An 11,586-nucleotide genomic window follows, 5' to 3' on the forward strand; every position below is an offset into this window, starting at 1 on the left:
GAGTGTGACAGTGGTGGCGCCCCAACCCCCCTGATGGGCCCTGCTCTGTGCGTGACAGGGGGTGGCGCCGCAACCTCCCCATCGACCCTGCCTTGAGTGTGACAGGGGGCGGTGCCCCAACCCCCCAATCGGCCCTACCCTGAGCGTGACTGAGGGTGGCATTGCAACCTCCCGATCCGCCCTGCTCTGTGCATGACAGGGGGCAGTGCCCAACCCCCTGATTGGCCCTGCTCTGTGCGTGACAGGGGGTGGCGCCGCAACCTCCCCATCGACCCTGCCTTGAGTGTGACAGGGGGCGGTGCCCCAACCCCCCAATCGGCCCTACCCTGAGTGTGACTGAGGGTGGCATCGCAACCTCCCGATCCGCCCTGCTCTGTGCATGACAGGGGGCGGTGCCCCAACTCCCCAATCAGCCCTGCTCTGAGCCCGACCAGGGGCTGCACCTAGGGATTGGGCCTGCCCTCTGCCACCCAGGAGCAGGCCTAAGCCAGCAGGTCGTTATCTCCCGAGGGGTCCCAGACTGCGAGAGGGCACAGGCTGGGCTGAGGGACCCCCCCTTTCCCCCAAGTGCACAAATTTTTGTGCACCAGGCCTCTAGTCTATATATAAAAGCCTAAGTGACCATCACAACCGAACAGACAACCAAACAAGCAGCATGGGGTAACTAGGCTGGCAGGGGGGTTAGCGAGGGGTGACCAAAAGACCAAGCAGCAGGCTGGGTGGGGTGACCACGCTGGCAGGGGGGTTGGTGAGGGGTGACCAAACGACTGAGCAGCAGGCTGCATGGGCGACCAGGCCTGCAGGGGGGCAGGAGGGAGCGGGAAGTTGGGGGTGACCAGGCCAGCAGGGGGTGAGGTGGTGCCGTTAGGGGCGGTCAGGCAAGCAGGCAGGTGAGCAGTTAGGAACCAGTGGTCCTGGATTCTGAGAGGAATGTTGGACTGCTGGTTTAGGCTTGATCCCTAGTATCGGGCCTAAACAGGCAGTTGGACATCTCCCAAGGCATCCTGGATTGGAGAGGGTGCAGGCTGGGCTGAGGGGAACCCCCCCACTGCATGAATTTCATGCACTAGGCCTCTAGTCTATAAATCTTAGACCTTAGAAAACTGTATATTCTGTAATTTCTTCATTTAGATTACAACCAATCATGGGACATAATTAAATAGGGGGAAAAGCCTTCCTTGGCTTCCTTTGGCTGGTTTATTTTTTCAGAAATCCGTAAAACACATCCTGAATTCTCTTCAGTGCTTATTTTTCTTCCCTATTATGAAACACTTTGCATTTAAAGTACACTCTCTTTGATGATATTCCAACCTCTCACAGCAAAGCCCAGGCCTGGGGGTCCAGTACACACTCACACTCCTCTATCTCGGTCACTTAGGTAGAATCTCATGAAGTTCACAGACGATAGTCTGGGTCAGCCTCAAGTGCTACTTGGTGTCTGAAAGAGAGTGGCCTTTTTCTTTTTCTAGTCTGATTCCATATAGTTTTCAGGGATATAGCTTTTACTTCCTCTCCATCAGATGATAGATAACATTTTTTTTTTTATCAATCTGACACGTTATTTCCTGCCATTACAGAGGTGGGCAAAAGTAGGTATACAGTCGCTCATATGAAAAATAAGACAACAATACAAGAATAAACTCCGTGTTTTGCTTACTCACAACTGTAAACCTATTTTTGACATTGCAGGGTTTTACTTTGTATATTCCTTGACTGAGTTTGAAAAACACCCGGAAAGAATCAGCAATGTTCTAAAGACTTTTAAAGAAGCTATTTTATTTCTGGTGTACTAAAAAAATAAAGTGATTTTTAAATGAACAATAAATTGGTGAAGTGTTTTCAAATACTGGAAAAATTATTTCCTTTTACTTAATACATAAGAGATATATTTTCCAAGTTAATCAAATTTTAAATTATTCCATTGCCTTTGCTTATAGATTACTTATCTTGCTATTATTAGTCCTGCAGATGTTTTTTGCAAAACTGGTGTTAGAATAAAAGCAGAATGGCAACTTCAAAAAGCAAACCCTTTATATTTATCGCTCATTATAATCCTTGACTTCATTGCCAGCCAAATTGATGCACTATTAATAATGCATTTATTTTACTATTGACCGCATTTGCCTTCACACTGGGTAAGGACCCTTTAGAGACCTAGAATGCCGATAGAATGGATTCCAGCTGGAAATTTATGGTGTCAATAGTCATGGGTCCACAGCAACAGTCTTACAAATGACTCAGGCAGAGAGGCTTGTGGACATTCAATCAATGTCTGTGACTTTGGAGGCAACAATTTTTTGAGAATCAATGATCTTAACACAGACTGGAGTCTCTGGTTTGGCAACTGCACAGCTTTGTTTATTATCAACCCACTCTGGTAAGGAAAATAGAGCTACTGCATGTTCAGTTTTATGTAATTACATATCAGTATTAGAAAGTCCTGCCATTTACATAAAATTAAAAAGGGGAGAATATAAAATTGAACTTAAGATCAGAAATCCAGAAAGAAATCCTCATTTTTCCCATTTATTAGCTGTATGATTATAGATAATCTAGTAAGATTAATAGTTATAATTTATGTTGTGCTTACTTTGTAATAATTGTTCTAAAAGTTTTGTTTTTAAAAAATATATTTTTTTAATGATTTCAAAGAGGAAGGAAGAGGGAGAAAGAGAGAGAAACATCAATGATGAGATGGAATCATTGATCATCTGCCTCCTACATATCCCCCACTAGGGAACGAGCCTGCAATCCAGGCATGTGCCCTGACCAGGAATCAAACCGGGACCTCCTGGTTCATATATCGATGCTCAACCACTGAGCCACACAATCTGGGCTGTTCTAAAAGTTGTATATACACTATTTTTATAATATACGTATTTATATTTTTCCAATTTTACAGGAAAGGAAACCAGAGCACATAGAATTTAAGTAACATTTCCAAAGTCTCACAGATTGTGGGGAGGATTTAAATCATGGCAGTCTGGCTCCAGGGTCCATATTCTTCACAATCACACATTCTGCCTCAGTTTTCTCTTTTATACATTCCAGAGAGAAAATAACATCTTTGATACCAACAGCCAGAGATTGTTGTTGGTCACAAACACAATGATGTGGTGAGTTAATTTTATTAAATATTAAACATAAAATAACATATATAGAATTGAGCAAAAGAGAATAAACTACTGTTTGTTATTGTTTCAGTACCAGGTGTTCCAAATACAATTGTCTTAGCATCTCTGTAAGTTAAGATTTATAACATCATTCCATTTACAGATGAGTGAAATGGAACTCAGAAAGGTAAAGCTATTTGCCAAATTCCCATAGTCAGTGAGTGGCAGGGTTGAGATTAAACTAAAAATCCAATTTATTTGATTCTATTGTATTGACTGTAATAATCATAAATAACATTTCTACCTTTTAGAAGTTAATATTCTTATTCATTGAAAGTACATATGGTTCTGAAAAAGAAAATAGTAAAACTTCTAAGGTATATAACATAGATTGTTAGAAGAAATGGAAACATCATTTTTCTCCTCTGAAATGACTGAAATTTCTTTAGGAATAGTAGAGTGAGTGCTTATTTTAGGACATTATATAATACATACCCTAATTTAACTGAAAGCTGAAATTGATTTTTTGGCACCCATTGAAGGAATATAATGTATACATGAAATGTCCTCTCCATAAAGCAGGCAATTGATTTCTGTAATTGTAAATAGTGGTTGGATAACAGAACCTTTAATGGCTTCATTAAGTCATCTTGAAAGAGGCTTTACATTGTCAATGCCCTATGTACAAAAGAGTTCTCTCTTGGTAATTGCAAATCTGTGTGTAGGTAAGGACACTAGTGTGGGCAGAGAGGAGAAAATCCAGGCTTACTACAGAACCCAAATCCAGTATAGAGACTTAAAACAATTGAATTCTGGTTCTTCATGGGGCCATAGTTTCAAACCATGTTGAAAGGGTCTAGGGTAATGGATATTTGATATACACATATGCTGCATTAATTATATTTTTATAAGGTCAATTGGAGTCATGTGGGTAGTTTAATACAGTGTGGCTTCTTTAACATAATCAAATAACCCACCTGACTAAAAAGTCCTCAAATCAAGTATTAAATCAGAGGACCATTTTAAAAGCACTACCACTCCCAAGGTATTTAGGGACAAAAGCCCTGAGAAAATGCTCCAACTATCTTATTTTACGAGATTAATTATAACAAAATAGGACTTGGACTGAATGAGAGACAATAGGATAAAACCAACCAGAACAGACAAAACCAATATTTCAGCTGTGTAATTAACAAAGACATGGAAATATCTAGCAATTAAGTCTAAGAACATCAGGGTAGGATATATTAAAGTGAATTTAGATATTAGAACCAACCTGTAAAATGATCCAGAATTTTCCATTACTCTACATAGGATTCCTGATAGAAAGGTATGCCCAGAAAAAGCAAAATCACCATTTTACTGAGGGGGCTTTTTCCTTCAATCCTCTTTGACTCTCTAATGGGCTAGCCAGAGACAATGAAGATGATTCCTAAACTAGAATCCAAGTCAGCCAAAACCAAGCAGGCTGAAAGAACTGTTGAGCTTATATCCTCCCCAAATTCCAAACCCATTTCAAACTCCAGTATGAAATACAGACAAATCATATGTATCTGTTTAAAGAGCATGAAGAAAAGTTGAATTTGCCCTAATGTCAGTGGTGGAGTTGACTTAGGTTCCCTCTTTCAAGTGTCCTCTAAAAGATCTCCCATCGCTAAATGGGAGTGAGGAGACAGAGGGAAGCTGGGTAGACAGGGACGGGTCCATGATGTGGAGGAAGTAGAACTGAGGAACCCAGCTGGTGGAAGTTATTAAGCCTTAGTGACTAAGGCAACCCAGCTGGGCAGCAAAGGAAGGGTACTCAGCCAGAGATGTAAGCTTTAAAATGTATGGCTATTGCTAAGATAGGCAGCTTGCAGATAATCACAAGTCAGTGAGACATATAACCAATCCCAAGGATGTTGCTAAGACAGAATTCTTTGAAAGAACCAGTCAGGAGCTAGCAAGCATGTATCTACCTCTAGACCAGTGGTTCTCAACCTGTGGGTTGCGACCCCTTTGGGGGTCGAACGACCCTTTCACAGGGGTAGCCTAAGACCATCGGAAAACACATATATAATTACATATTGTTTTTGTGATTAATCACTATGCTTTAATTAGGTTCAATTTGTAACAATGAAATTGGGGGTCACCACAACATGAGGAACTGTATTAAAGGGTCGCAGCATTACGAAGGTTGAGAACCACTGCTCTAGATCAAAAAAGAAAAAAGTTTTCTCTCTATCTCTCTATCTCTATCTCTATCTCTATCTCTATCTCTATCTCTATCTCTTCCTCTGTCTCTGTCTCTATCTCTTTCTCTGTCTCTATCTCTATCCCTCTCTATCTCTATCTCTATCTCTATCTCTATCTCTATCTATCTCTATCTCTATCTCTGTCTCTATGTGGGGCTCCACACATGGACTAATGGACTGTAACTAGCTTGGATGCTGAACTACAACATGGAACGGAAGTCCTGGACACTGGTCTGCTTTTGGACCCTCAGCTGTACCTTTTCCAGGACTGGCTTCTCTCAATAAACTTTGCCCCCGCTGTTATTTTGTCCTTGAATCCATTCTTTTGTTTGTGAGACAACGAACTTGAACCTGACATTTTGGTTTCAGGAGAAGAGAGCACTTTTTAAAAGACCACCCTCACCTGTAATGCTCATGAAATGTATCCCTTTGAACTGTAGCCCATTATAATATCTTAACCTGAAAGGTTGGATTAAAACTCTCCTCCCCAGGGATGAAGTTGGGCTGGGTGGTAGAAGCAGGGAACAGAGAAGAACATTGAGGTTTTCCTAAATAGCACCATACCCCTGATGTTTCCATGTATCTTTTATTTATTTTTTTAAAATATATATTTTATTGATTTTTTTACAGAGAGGAAGGGAGAGGGATAGAGAGTTAGAAACATCAATGAGAGACAAACATCGACCAGCTGCCTCCTGCACACTCCCCAATGGAGAAGTGCCCGCAACCAAGGTACATGCCCTTGACTAGAATCAAACCTGGGACCCCTTAGTCCACAGGCCGACGCTCTATCTACTGAGCCAAACCGGTTAGGGCTCCATGTATCTTTTATTAACCTTAGAGAATTAATACTAAAGCTCATAATCAATCAAGAGTGTGAGAATCCCCTTTGAGGGAGGTGATCACAGATGATCAGAGAAGCCCTACCCATGACTTCCCCAATTCTTACCACTGCAATTCTTTCTTAGATAAATGAATTGGGAACTTTATCCTCTCAAGATACCTTTCATTTTCCTTCTAGAGTTTTTAAAATAGTTTAGAAAAATACACTAAGTTTATTCTAATTTCCCATTAAGCATAAAACAAAAAATAGCCACCCTGAACCTGACTTTGCAATTGCTTGTTATCTAATTACACTGCAAACCAAGATTTTTCACTGTCTACCAGGTAACATCAGCATTAAAATGCCATTACACCAGTTATGTACATACAGAAGCATTGTGTTAATGCTCTCTAAATGGTAACAACACCTTCTGCAAGTAATTTCTTGTTTCTACAGAAAGAATAAAGTCCTCAATTAAAAATTTCTTCCTTAATTTTTCCTCAGAAAAGTTGAAGCCAGAAAAGCACGCTTCCTCCCTTCCCCCCGATCCAACCTGGTAGGAGCCAGATGGGTTTTACGGGCATCAGCAGCCTGGATCCTCTGTCACAGAAAGAGGCGCAGCCCATCTGCCCTCCCAAATTGTGCTCCACCACCACATTATCAATGCATCCAGCATTTTCAAAGCTCTGCATGGTCAATAAAACCAGCAAGATTCCCAAATACCAATTCTATATCAATAACATTTGGAAATCATAAGCATTGCCAAGCCATTACAGAAGTTTAAATTTAAGACACTGATTTCACTCTGCAATATTATTTCTTAATCAAAGGTACTGTCTCCAGAACCTTACAATATAGACCTATGTTGATTTTCTAGCCACAACCCATAGCAAATAACTAGCATTGTGGACAAAAGGAAATAGAAAGAAAGGAAAGCAAAATTATAAAGAAGGAGGCTATATTTCTTGGTTTTGTTCTCTATTTTGCATTAATTGATGCCAAAGGACAGCCAGCCACAATTTGCTAACTTAAATTTCAATTGTTTGTAACAATATGCTTACCATTTCCTAGAGAAAACTACCTTTATTTATAAAATGACTCTCTCTTTCAGAGATTAGAAACTAAAACTAAAACACCCCCGGCTTTTTGCATGTTAAAACATTTGCAACACTTTTTTTCTCTTTATCTCCTTACTGCTCACCCCTGTTGTGTATTAGTATATTGAACCAATCTCTTAGTTTCCATTTCTTCTACTCTCCATGCTCAGCAATTTGATTTGGATTTTCTCTGATCATGGCCTTGGTGTCAGACCATCTTGGATATTCACTGTGTGACCTGAAGCCAATTATGAAAATTCTTTCTCAACTTTACTTCTATCAGTTATTAAATAAGCATAATAATAGCATCCTACTTTATTAACACTAGAGGCTCTGTGCACGAATTTGTGCACCAGTGGGGGTCGTGGTCTGTGGGGATGAGTCAGCTGCAAGAGCCACCAATCATCCCGGTCAGCCAAGCGTCTGCCTCCTGGTGGTCAGTGAGAGTCATAGTGACTGGTCGACCGGTCATTCTGCCGTTCGGTCGCTGGGCTTTTCTATATATAGATTAGTAAGAATTAAATGAGATAATGTAAGTAACAAATTTAGTACGGTGCCTGGCACAACTCAGGTGCAGGGCAGGCTTTCCATAGGCCACATTACAAATAAATGTTCTGACCTTGATAATGTCCTGATGTCTCCTATGCTTCTTCATCTTCAAGGGGCCCTGGGGCAGCAGAAATAGCACAGATGACAAAACCCAGAAAAAAGGTGGGGTGTATTTAGGAAGTACAAAGACACCAATGTGTAACACCATAAAGCAGCATCCACAAGAGCGGTGCCACAGGTCTCTACATTATGCAGCAATTTTTATTGAATATTCTCAAAATTCCACGTGGTACCCAGGGCCTGGTATTTGATTTACACTGTCCTAGTAATTTTCACATACTTTGCTTACCCTAATAAGATTGGAAGTTATTTAAAATAACTTCTTTTATAATTTGTGCCTTCAATATTTAATATAATACAGGACATAGCATTCACTTTTTTTCAACTAATTATGAGATATGATTGTGGTGTGTCTCAGAACTACGAAGACAGATGTAAAATATTGTACTTACACTTAACCTATTTTGATAATCGTGCATATATATTAATGAGAGCAAGAAGATAATTATAAAAATGTTCTAAAAATAAGATTTACTCAACTTAAGATTTTGTTAACTGTAAAAGTAATTTAACATGGCATCTTAGTGTTTAAATGCATTTTCCTGCCACTGTCATTTAATCTCTATTAAAATGTTGCTTTTACTTCACAGTTAATAAGTTATAGTTGTTTCTTTAATTATTATAAAACATAAAAATTTTACTAAACATTATCATAAACTATTAAGTAGAACAATTACTATAATAGCTGACCTTTACTAGGCACTTTTTATTTGCCAACCACTGCGCTAATTACTTTATAGTATATTCTTTCATTTATTCATGTGTATAGTATATAATACAACTGAATACATTGATGATAGTGGGTGGGAAAATATTATGCACAGAGTTGGCTGAAAGGTCTTTGGGGAGCTAAATATGAGAAAATGTACAACAGGATAGGAAGTTATTTTTTTGATCATCCTAGAATGGCAACATCCAATAAAGTTAAATATGAGTTCTTCATTGCCAAGGGCTTGGAGAGTCTGTGTGCATTTCCACTGAAAACTGACCACTAGCTTCCGGGAGGGGGTGGAGGGTGGTTAGGATGGGCTGTTCCATCACAGCTCAAGTAATGAAAAGAAAGATATGATCTATCAAAAAGGAGAAACAGCCCGGCCGGGGTGGCTCAGTGGTTGAGCTTTGACCTATGAGCCAGGAGGTCACAGTACATTTCCCAGTCAGGGCACATGCCCGGGTTGTGGGCTCAATCCCCAGTGTCCGGTGCAGGAGGCAGCCGATCAATGATCCTCTCTCATCATTGATGTTTCTATCTCTCTATTCCTCCTCTTTCTTCTCTGAAATCAATAATAAAAATATATTTTAAAAAACAACAAAAAAAAGGAGAAAGACTTGTTGAACCAGAGGTAGAGCTAAGATGGAGTTTCCATCTGTCTTCGACACTGCACACACATAGGCTGGGTAAAGCTAAGAAGCTGACAAAAACAAGTACCCACCAAATCCCTCCTGCCAGCCTAGAAAAATGAATAATGTCAATGGTTTCAGATGAGGTGAGTGCACTCTGCAGACCAATGTCACCTTAGGATATGCAGTCTCAACATTTACTGTTTAATATTATATGTAATCTGTATGTTGATAATTACATTTCTTAATATTGTATTATCATAAGAGTGCTTGCACCATATTCCAAATATTCCCAGGAGTGCTGACTAAAGAAAGTATACCTCCTAGCAAGATTCCATAAAACTAATTATTGGGGGAGAGGGGGACTCATAAAAAATTGCCCAGACGAAGATGCTATAATGCAATTTAAACACATTTTTAGAAGATACTTGAATATAATCTACTCCTAGGTATCCCAATTGGCTGTTCTATTAAAAAAAACAACCACCTTAAACATTTGAAGATAAAGACAAAATAAATTTTTCTAATTCCATTATTTGTAGCTTTTAGTTTATATTCTCCTTAAAAGTATCAATTTGATGTCCTCTGAGATATATTTGTTGTATTTATCCTAAGGCAGAACTAAGAAAAATCTGAATTTATTATTTAATTAACCTCGATTGGACTCTAATAAACATATAGATTATAAAATATTCTAAGTACCTAATAGTGGTTTTCCAACATTATCTGAAATGAAATAGTTGAAATGCACAATAAAATGGGCTGCTTTTATAAGAACAACTATAAAATCATGTCTTCTGCAATAAAAATAAGACAAGTATAAAATATATTTTAAGAGGGGATTAGCCGATGTCACAATGTAAAAAGTAAACTAGAAAGCCAATATAGAGATTTTTCACCTTTGATGAGTTGGAAGAGACATCATCTTTTTTATTCCTCCCACTAAGTGCAGCTAAAATTCCTTGACATTATATATAATGCAAACTTATGAAGATTCTGAAATATGCAGAGAAGAAGGCAAACACTCTAGGGATCTTGTAATTGAGGAATGACACAGTGGTGAGTCCTAGAGCTTTGTTTTTGCTTTATATATGCAGGATTTGGTTCTGGAGAAGCCAACAACCCAGAAACAACAAAGGCATTAGGGACGAGTTAATTGTTTGACCAAATATAGCAGGCTAATTTTTAAGTTGATAATTTTGTATGGCCTGGGGATGATTTTATATATATCCAAATGGCCCTTGACAGAAAAAAGGTTCCCCACCCCCGCTTTATAGTATTCCGTATCTCATCAGGGGTCTCCAGACTTGCACAAGGAACAATAGGTCCAGTGGTTGATTATTAAAAGTGGATTATTAGAGCCTGGGAAATTACTTTAATCCATCCACCCAAGGTATGTTAGTAATTTAATTTGCTGATTTAATATTGCATTATTCCCTACTACCAATCCAGTTGCTTATGGGTTATAAAAAAGTTGGCACCTCCATTCAAAGTCATGTTCTTTTGCCAAGTCTTTCATCTCATGATGCTTAAAATGTGACCCCTGATTACTGTCTATTTGAGGACGGTATCTCCGTACATGGTACTCAACTTCTCTAATCTACTAATGGTGGCAGCCTGGTTTGCATGGGGACAGGAAAAAACTTGGATTAGTTTAGACACAGTGTCCACACAAACCAAGGCATGTTGATAACCCTCACTCAGAGGGAGGAGACAATAAAATCTATTTGCTAATTCCTCACTGGTTGGGTATACAGGTGGATGGTCCCAGACTCCATTAGTAGTTGTCTTGGGCATTATTTAGAACACACAGGATATGCTGTTACCATAGTAACCAAACCACTGTATTTCAAGGGTGATTGGCATGCTTGACAATATGCCATCCCATTCGGGCACTGCAGTGGCCACTGTTCCCATGCACCCAATCGGCTATGTCTACTGAAATGTCAGTTGTTAGGGTACATGCCTGAACCAGTCATCAGCTTACTGATTGCCAGCGCATATCAGCACTTATGAGCCTGGATGTGGAAAACAGTAAGGACTGCCTTAGGCACTTGTAGGTAAACCACAAAAGTCTTTCTACATATCCTGACCAGCTCCCCATTGTCCAAGTCATAGAGTTAATCCCTATAGAACAGCCCAGCTGTCAGTGCAAAGGGTTAACAGCCAGGGCTCATGAGCAGCTAAACCTTTCCAAGTTCAGCCACTGGCTGATGAAGCTCATTTCTGTTTTCATCCAGATGGTGTCGGTGTTGGGCTGAATAGTCACCTTAGTCCATGTGGGCTAGACCCATCAGTACACAGGTAAC

Source organism: Myotis brandtii, unplaced genomic scaffold (genome assembly GCF_000412655.1).
Source record: "Myotis brandtii unplaced genomic scaffold, ASM41265v1 scaffold343, whole genome shotgun sequence".
Lineage (NCBI taxonomy): Eukaryota > Metazoa > Chordata > Mammalia > Chiroptera > Vespertilionidae > Myotis > Myotis brandtii.